We start from the raw sequence: 9,707 nt of genomic DNA, 5'->3' as shown, positions 1-9,707 counted from the left end.
CACACACACACACACACACACACTTTAAGAAGACTGTTTTGGGCTGGCTGTAGCTCAGGTGGTAGAGTGATTACTTAGCATCTACGAAGCCTTGGGCTCAGTCCCCACAATGCATGAACTAGTCCTGGTGGTACCCATCTTTAATCCCAGCACATGAGAAGTGAAGAAACGAACATCAAAAGTTCAAGGTTATGCTTGACCACATAGAAAGAAGGAAGCCATCCGAAACTCTAGACATCATCTCAATGACTATATTTATTCAGACTCTTAACTGTAGCACACAAAACAGCAAAAACCAAAAGACCTCAGTGGATAGCATTTTGCCTCAGTCTGTGGATGGGCATATCCTTCAAACTGCAATTAGACTTTCTTTCCACACTCAAGAAAAAACTTTTGTGACAACGTCATACTGTATAGGTCTGGCTGGCTGCAATTTGCTATGTGGGTCAGCCTGACCTTGAATTTATAGAGATCCACCTGCCTCTGCCTCCCAAGTGCTCTGATTGAAGGCATGTGTCATCATGCCTGGCTGGAGGGAGCCAGATGTAATACAGCAATGCAGGTGGATAACTCAAAGCGAAAGGCATTGCCACCAGTTGTTTCCCAGTGCTCGTGGAATAAGAGCCTATTCACTCATGGGACCACCTGAACCTCAATTCCAAGCCTCACCCCTCTCCCTTGAGTGCTGTCTGCTTTTCTCCTTCCTCTAAACAGCTGTCTTTTACCCAAATGTAGATTTGCATTTACTTCTGGTCTTCTTGCCCCTTCTCTCAAACCCCACTCTCCCGCTTCCCTGAAACCCATTTAACGCACCATCAGAGTCTGCTCCTTTGGGCAACTCTTGCTACATGTCAGCAGCTCCCCCACCCCTACCCCAGTCTCAGTACTGGAGTTCCGGCCACATACAACTACCTCTTCACCTCTCCAGCTAAACAAGCTGCACCCTGGCAACAATCCTATCCTTGCACACGGCACCTAAACCACAGCAAAGAGGAGGCTCCGCAATGTGCAAGAAATAGCTGAGAAAACATGTGGATGTCTAGATGGCTTTCTCCCTGAACGACAGCTCAGACTCTAAAAATAATGGACACTGGCATGCCTTGGCAGTACAGCAAGGGAAACTTAGTCTAGGGAAACCAAAGGGAGAGGCCCAGGTAAGACTGTGAAGATCTCAGAACCTTGAGATCCCTAGGATACTATATGAGCAAAATATCTTCAAGGTAAGTGAATGAATGAATGAATGAATGAATGATACCCAGACAAAGCATTATGAGACTAAATAAATAAATAAATAAAACCTCCAAAAATTCATTTTGTTGTCAACATCCACTACTGGGCATGGGGCCTGTCCTCTAGTGTGGTTTATATACTTAGTGTGACTTTGTTAGAGGAAACTAATTTTTCCTTTTCAGGTGGTTATCAATTGCAGACATCTTTGGGTCAGAAATCTGAGGTGTTAGCTGGCCTGGTTTTTCTGAAAGCTCCAGGAACGGATCCATCTTCCTTCTTCAACTTTCAGTAGCTGCCTGTGTCCTTCACCTCCACCTCACAGGACATTATTCCAACCTCTGTTTCCATTGTCCACCACCTTCTGTCATTCTATCTCCCACCTCAAAAAGACTTCTATGATCAGATCAGACCCACCTGATCATCCAGGAAAATTTCCTTGTCTTTTGCATACAAATACCACATTCACAAGTTCAGGTGATTTGGTTGTGGACATACAGGGAGGGGAGCCGTTACATTACTAGGTTCGTGTAGATTTGAAACCCAGCTCTGTTCAGAGTCTTCTACAGGAGAGAGGCCGCTAAGAAGTGTAAACAGAACTTTTAAATATTGATAAGAGTGTATCTCTGCCTACAGAAATACTTATAGCACTGACGTTTGCCCAAGACAGACATGAGATGAATAAGATATGCAGTAAATACAGAATAAATCAGATGAGGGTTCTTAACATGTAAGGGTTATATCCAACTCTGTCCCTGTGGTGGCACAGCTATACTAGAAGGACCTTGTACTTGCCCCTAGGCTTGCTGGTGTGGCTACTGTGTCACATGTGTGTCAGTAGGTGGCAGAGAGGAGAAAGGCTATGGGCTATGCTCAGTGTTCTGACTTACGAACATCTGAATGATTGGTAGCCTAACATTCCCTCAGTGGCTACAACACTCAGGAGAGCCGGCCCTGAACCTCACCTGGGCAGAAGGATTGAGCTGGCCCTGGCAGAGTCAGGAGTGTATTGTTCCTGAAGAACTGGCCTGAGGGCATGAGAGTGGAGAGCAGGCAGTCTGGCCAGCTCAGATACCTCTCAGGTCTAGATCCACGGCCAACCCCAACAGTAACCTCATCAACGTATGGGTGTAGTGCATGAAGGGGCTGGTCCTATAGATCAAGAAGTATAGGGCTGCCATGACACAGGGCAACAACAGGCTATCTGACAGGAGCCCTAGTGAGGGGCTACCATCAATAGAGTAGCAGAAGCCTGAGGCCTCACACCAGACCAGTGACTCATTAAAATGAACATTTGTAAGCAAAGAAAGTATGGACAAAAGGGTCTACTGTGAGATACACTGTGATGCACTACAGTTTCCACAGTGAGATGTATTTCGCTGTTGGGGGGGGGGGACAGGTTTCAAGGTTGGAGGGTGGGTATGAGGAGAGGGGGAAATGAGTGGGATTGGGGTGCATGATGTGAAATTTGAAGAGAACCAATAAAAAGTTGGGTTGTTGTTGTTGTTGTTGCTATTGCTGCTGCTGTTGTTTTTTTAAAAAGGGGGGGTTTTGCAATACTGAGCACAGACACCCACTTTGGCTCAACATGGGGACATCATCTTATGCTCCCAGTCTTTCCTCTAGGATAGTTCTGTGTTAGATGCTTGGGACTCACAACGAGAGGAGTAGTGTGAAGACTGGTAGAGCCCAAGCGGCCTTTTGTTCTTGAAGAGCTCAGCAGAGGTCCAACTGATGAAGATGAGCATGTGCTGGGGGCAGGGCAATCACCAAGGACCAGGAAGGCTGGCTCACACCAGAGAGATCTTTGCTAATCCCAAATGAAGAAGAGGTTAGCCCAGTTTTGTCGGAGAGAAGCCAGGCCTGAAAAGGCTAGAGGGAGCCTGATGTCTTACAAGCAGAGCAGTTCATCCCGTTTGGAACCTCTTTCCTCCTAGCTCTTAGACCATCCCAACACCTCCCTCCATCTCCCTGGAAATCTCCTCCTTCTTTACCTCTCTCCTTTCTCCTCTCCCCCCTTTGATGGAGTCAGGAGATGTTGCATTACATTCTACCACCTCTCCCCTGGCTACTTAAGTCTTAAACCAACAAAGGCTTGGAGGAAGGAGAGGAGAGAATTGTTTGCAGTGAATGTTGTCAGCTCTCGAAAGACCTCTGACCATCCTTTCATCTCCGGAAGCTTTTATCTCTCATGCTTACAACACCTGCCTTCAAAGACCTAAGAGGCTCACAGGTACTCTGCTGCCCTGGACCTCACATGGGGCCCTGTTCTCAGATCTCTGCTTTACAGATGGGAAATAGAAGCCAACAGGAGCCTCTGCTTCCTGAGCAGGTCTCTCAAGAGCTCTACATGGCCCAGAACCACAAACATTGACTCCAGGCACTGAGCCCAAAGAAGGACCAGAGACATTAAAGCCACAGCTTTGTGGTTCCGGGACAGACTCTGAAAATAATAGGGTTCTCCAAGTTGACTGCAGGCACGATGTTATGGCACACATGCCCTGCCCTCTGTTGCCAGAAGGGGAAAAAGGACAGAAAAGGTACTGCCTTCTTTCAACTTCCTACACAGTAATGTTTCTAGTCGCACTTAAGAGAGCATATCAAATTGCCATAGCGATGGAAATTAAAAAAAAAATCACTATTGTATAATCCAACTGAACCGGATGCCAAATCATTAATAGCATCTCTTTCATAAACACTGACTTAGGAAATCCACAAAGACCACGCTGACATCAGAGCTCCCTTCTTGCTAATAATGACTCTGTAACCAGACAAAAGCAAAAGCAAACAGCACCTAACTTTGGCGCCAAGCCTAGGTGCAAGGCCCCTCTCTGGAGGGAACTTAGAGACTGACACATGGTTCAGTGGCCCCAGCCCTGAGACCAATTGTATAGTGCATGGAAGTTGGAGCCTGTGTCTGCTGCAAGTTGGACAAATCCTGAGGGCAGTGCCTACTGCAGAGGTCCTGCTGCAGCTGCAGCTGTAGGGCTGACCTAAGGGATCTGAGCTTGCACACAGATGCTGCCCAGTCTTCATAGTCCCAAGGATTACCACAAACAATTCAGACAGGTAAGTGAGTGTCACACGATTCCAGTCCAGTGCTGTGGACTGCAGCTACAGGGGAGGGAACTCTGGCTGATCTCTCCCTGCGGAATGGCTGGTGACATTCAGAAAACCACCATCACAAAAACTCTGATGGTAATTTTATTCACAATTTCCGTGGCTTTCTGGAGGAGGCTGTATTTGCTCCATGAATAATCACACAGAATGTGCTGCTGTGTTTTTTTCCCCAGAAGTGTAATTAAATCATTCTTTCAAACATGTACTTCCTAGGCTTAAAAACAAAAGGCTAGTTATGTGCATAGAATCAGCACTGGAGCATTCAAAGCAGTCTGTAATTCCCAAACATTTGATTTGTATGAATTTATAGCATCAAAATAACCTGAATCAGATAATATGAGAATCTTGAAGAACACTGAGATTCTTTTAACTATATTTTGATTTTTTTTTTTTAAAAAATGAATTGAATTTCAGTCTATGGGCTTGTAATAAATTAAAAAGAAAGGATTGGAATATAGACCCATGCATGTGGGTAGCCCTTCAGGTTCCCACCTCTGGATGAATTCCTACACAGAGCTGGCTGCACTTGCTACTATCTAGTTAAGATGTCACTATAGGCCAGAAATCTGCACTTTCTGTAAAGGGAAGACCTGCCCCAACACCTTCCTTTATGTCTCTTAATGTACTTAACACAGCAGGTGCCAAAGAAATGCTGCTGACCCCCAATCATTCTCATTCATTCGAAGTTTTTTGTTCTGTTTTGCTTTGGGTTTTTGTTGTTGTTGCTGCTGATTTTTTTTTTTTTTTTTTTTTTTTTTTTTTTTTTTTTTTTTTTTTTTTTTTGTCACTCTGTTTGAGCTAGGTACTGCTAGGCTCTGAAGACTCAGAAGGTAATAAACAGAAACATCTCTGTCTTGGGTCTCTATTTTAATGTCTTCTAAACCATCGCCAACAGGACACAGAGGAGGAGCAATGAGGTCATCGATTACAGGCCACCTGCCTTCAGAGTCTGCCCTAGTAATGGGGGAGGGGAGAAGGAGGAAATGGAAACTTGTAATAGCCCCTTCTTCTGCTTAATATCCTTCTGTGTCAGATCCTCTCTGCCTTCAGCTTATACTCACGACCCACCTGGGCAGGGTTTTTTTTCCCTCCCCCTCCCCCTCCTCCTCTTCCTCTTCCTCCTCCTCCTCCTCCTCTTCCTCTTCCTCCTCTTCCTCCTCCTCCTCCTCCTCTTCCTCATCCTCCTCTTCCTCATCCTCCTTCCCGTTCCTCTCTTCCTTGTCCTCTTCCTCTTTTTCCTCCTTCTTCTTCAGAAAAATACCAAAATGGTGGATGACGCTGGTGCAGCCGGACAGGCTGGAGGACCCAGAGCCTCACGATTAGGAGGCCATGGCACAGCAGTTTTAGGTGCAGGTCTTAGGTGCTGAGGTCCTGGTTGAGGCCATGGGGCTAATGGAGGTAAAGCTTAAGACAAAGAGTGGATCCCTGTCACCAAGCTGAGCTGCTTGTTTAAGGACATGAAGAGCAAGTCCCTTTAGAAGATCTACTTTTCTCCCTGCCCATTAAGGAATCTGAGATTATTGATTTTTTTCCCTGGGCGTATCCCTAAAGGATGATCTGAAGATCATGCCAGTGCAGAAACAGACTCAGGCTGGCAAGAGGACCAGGTTCAAGGCTTCTGTCACTATTGGGGACTTCAATGGTCATGTTGGTCTTGGTGTTAGGTGCTCCATGGAGGTAGCTACTGCCATCCGAGGGGCCATCATCTTGGCTAAGCTGTCCATTGTCCCTGTGCAGAGAAGCTACAGGGGGAACAAGATTAGCAAGCCCCACACTGTTCCATGCAAGGTGACGGGCCTCTGTAGCTCTGTGTCGGTGTGTCTCATCACTGTCCCCAGAAGCACTGGCATTGTCTCTGCTCCTGTGCTGAAGAAGGTACTACTGATGATGGCCAGTATTGATGACTGCTGCACATCAGCCAGAGGCTGCACTGCCACTCTGGGCAACTTTGCCAAGGCCACTTTTGATGCCATCTCCAAGACCTACAGCTACCTGACCCCCAACCTCTGGAAAGAGACTGTGTTCACCAAGTCTCCTTGTTAGGATGATTCACTGAACATCTTGTGAAAACCCACACCACAGTCTCTGTTCAGAAGATCCAGCTGTCACTACCACATAAGGAAGGATTTTTGTACAAGAAAAAGTGATTGAATCTGTTTTTAAAAAATAAGATAGCATTTCTGGATGTCAGGAATACAATACTAGAAAGATCTCTAAGAGTTGTGTAAAGCCATTGTAGCAGAGAAGAGGAATGCATTCATGCTTTTTAAAAGACTGTCCTGTTAGTGATTTGAAACGGAGCAAGGGAGGGGGACAGTATGAATGACAAGGAAGAGCTAACCTAGGCTGAGGGAGCAGCCATCTTAGTGAGCACTGGTTGTGGCTTGGGCTGTGAAACGGAACTTGGAGGAGGCAGATATAAGAACCAATTAGCTGCAATGTTGGCAACAGTTGCCAATGGGCTGCATCTGGAGGAGAAGAGAGAGGACAAAGGACCACTCCTAGTTCTCTGGCTTACATAAATGGTGGGATGTTCAGGGAATCATAAAGAAGCCTGGATGCAACACTGAGAGGAGGGTGGGCTGCATGGGTTTGCTTTTACCGAAATAACTGGCACCCTAGGGACATTCAATTAGAGAGGTCAAGCAGGTGGCATGGTCCAGAGCTCAGAGGTATGGGCTTGGGGGTCATCGGAGTGGAGATTGTCACTGAAGTGTGCCTGTGGGGTACATCAGGAGGAAAGGGGAATGAAGAGAAGTGCAGCTTTAAGAAACACCCAAGTAAATGACTGAGGAGACAAAAATCAACAAAAATATCAGATAGAAAAAGAAGAGCTACAGAGAGAGATGTCATGAAATCCAAAAGAAAAGTGTATTTCAAGGAGAGAGTGCCCCTCAGCAGAGCTGAACAGTGATAAAAGCTGTAACAGGAACGAAAAATCTCCACATTGCATATGCTGCAGTATCCATACATTTAATACACTGTTCACAGTGTGTTATATACTCATTAAACATTGACGGATGCATCAAACAATAGATGTTGGGCTGTGGGAGATAGTGTGTTGTCAGAAAACACTAACTGCCATGAAGAATACCAACAAAGATCAAAGCCTGGCGGTGGAGGATGACGGAACCAGGATTGTTGGTACAGAGCCAGCCTATCTCTGTGAAAGGTGCAGAGGTTTCCTTCCTTGAGTCATTTGTACACATGGCTTTAGAGAGATGAAGGGAAACAGTAAAGTAGGGGAAAGCCTCTGTTAACCCTGGGGAACTGTGATAAAATCTCCACATTAAAAACACACTGAGCCAGCATGGTGTACACACATGTAATGTGCATGTCACCACAGCTAGGAGCATGGGCAGAACGGCCATCAGGGATACAAAGCAACCCTGAGCTGCAGAGCAAAGCTACTCTGGTCTACATGACACCCTTTCTCAAAAACGTCAACAAAACAACTGAAACCCAAGAATATTGATTATAATAAATTCACAACATAAGCACTAGATTTAAGTGATGTACCATCTTCAATAATTTAGACCCACTCATAGGACAATAGAGAGTACCTCTGTACGCCCCCAATCTGATTATTAAGTAATATCCTTGGAGGCTAACTTCTAAAATTATCTCAAAAAAAAAAAAAAAAAAGCCCTCTGATTATATTTTAAAAATCTGTTTCCTGAAAGTGAAACAAAAGTTATTTGTTTTGTAAACTCTAGAGGGGGGGGAAACCCATAAGCATAAGCTTCCACAAGGCCCTTTCAGAACTACAAATTCCAAGTGGAATCCAAATAAATTAATTTGGAAAGCCCCTTGAATTTTTTGGACTGGAATTAAACTTGAGGGTTATCTTTCAAAGTCTTGCCATGCCGACTATCAATATTTTATGGTGACATTTTCCTAAACAGTTTGCGCAAGGAAAGGACACTGTAATCAAAGATACTACGTAAGTAATAAGCAAACAGATATGTTTAAGATAGCATTAAAAAAAAGTAACAGCACATTTTTAAGGAAACAAATACAGTAGAGGCCTCATGTGTCCAACATTGTTAAGCAATTGCCTTGTCTATACAAGGACATTTCCAGATAGCAGCTAATTTAACATGACAACACTTCAAAAATGACATTGATGAAGATGATTGTAAGACATGATACACACTTCCTCTCTGGCTCTCTGGAGCTAATCTACTGTCTTTGCTATGTCCTTCTTTCAGTGATACAAGATCTTTGGTTCTTATTATCTGTTGAGATAGCCATGGGACATAGACATTTTTCATTCACAGGGTTGATCACAATTCCCTGGGGGTCTAGCTATAGACCCAACTACTGTGTTTTTCTTATCTGTCCGTTTCTTTCTCTTCTCTTTTTCTTAAGACTTCCTTCTATTTGTGAGGAATTATTTATGTACATGTATGTACATGGGAATGTTTGCTGTGCAGTGAGGTGGGGGTCAAGGAGGAGAACTTTGGATGCCCTGAGCTGAAGTTTTAGGTAGTTCTAAGCCACTTACATGCTAGGAAATGAGCGTGGGTTCTTTGGGATCGCAGCAGTCACCCCTAACGGCTGAGCCATCATTTCTCTGGCCCATCTTCCCTTTTCTTAAAATCACCCACAAGCTTTCTCTATTGGTCTTTCACCCCTTTCCAAAATTCAGTCGTTTCTATTTTCAGCTTTGGATTCAGCATACATTCACTCCATAAAACCTGGAATATAGAAAATACGTAAATAGTCACCTCAAACACAGCTGTCCTCCTTGCCATGTTTTAACTCACGGGTGAGTTTTAAAACATGCAGAGAGCAGCAGCAGAGGTAGTAGTAGATAAAACGTGGGTTCTGCTTTCTGTACTTAATGTAACAATTCTTTTCCTTCCAAATAAGCATTACTTAATTACTTAATTACTGTACTTAAGTACAGTGTGTCATTTCCATCAAGGACGTTCTCTTTACTAAAAAAATGTCTCCTTGCAGTTCCCGTCTGAGTGACTTCTAGTTTCTCTACACCATCTGGAAGTTGGATACAACACTTCTCGTCAGCCCCTCCGTTACCCACCTTGCAAAGCATTAGTGAAAAATGAAGCTCGCACTGATGGTATATGTAGAGGCACGGATGCATGCACTGCATAATCTAAGATTCAACAACACCCACTAAGTGCAAATGTATTGAGATGGTTATTGCAAGGCCAGGTGTGGTGGCACACACATTTAATCCCAGGACACAGGAGGCAACAGAGGCAGGTGGATCTCTATGAGGTCCAGGCCAGCCTGTTCTACATAGTGAGTCCCAGGGTAGCCAAGGCTACATATTAAGACTGTTTCAAAAAGAAAAGAGGAGAGATTTTTGCAACTCTGTTCATATGTTCCAA

The 9,707-nt window shown here is 44.6% G+C and overlaps 1 non-coding gene and 1 pseudogene across 1 annotated transcript; both read left to right on the top strand.

Annotated features, from left to right (window-relative positions):
* Positions 1-2,017: 2,017 nt before the first annotated feature.
* LOC117706403 (small nucleolar RNA SNORA17) lies at positions 2,018-2,147 on the top strand. Its single transcript, XR_004606511.1, has one exon. It is a non-coding gene; the product is annotated as a small nucleolar RNA SNORA17 (small nucleolar RNA).
* Positions 2,148-5,562: 3,415 nt separating this feature from the next.
* LOC117705201 (small ribosomal subunit protein uS5 pseudogene) lies at positions 5,563-7,126 on the top strand (annotated as a pseudogene).
* The last annotated feature ends 2,581 nt before the right edge of the window (positions 7,127-9,707 follow it).

The sequence above is a fragment of the Arvicanthis niloticus genome, chromosome 3, assembly GCF_011762505.2.
Source record: "Arvicanthis niloticus isolate mArvNil1 chromosome 3, mArvNil1.pat.X, whole genome shotgun sequence".
In the NCBI taxonomy this organism is placed as follows: Eukaryota; Metazoa; Chordata; class Mammalia; order Rodentia; family Muridae; genus Arvicanthis; species Arvicanthis niloticus.
This window is presented reverse-complemented; position numbering and strand designations above follow the sequence as displayed.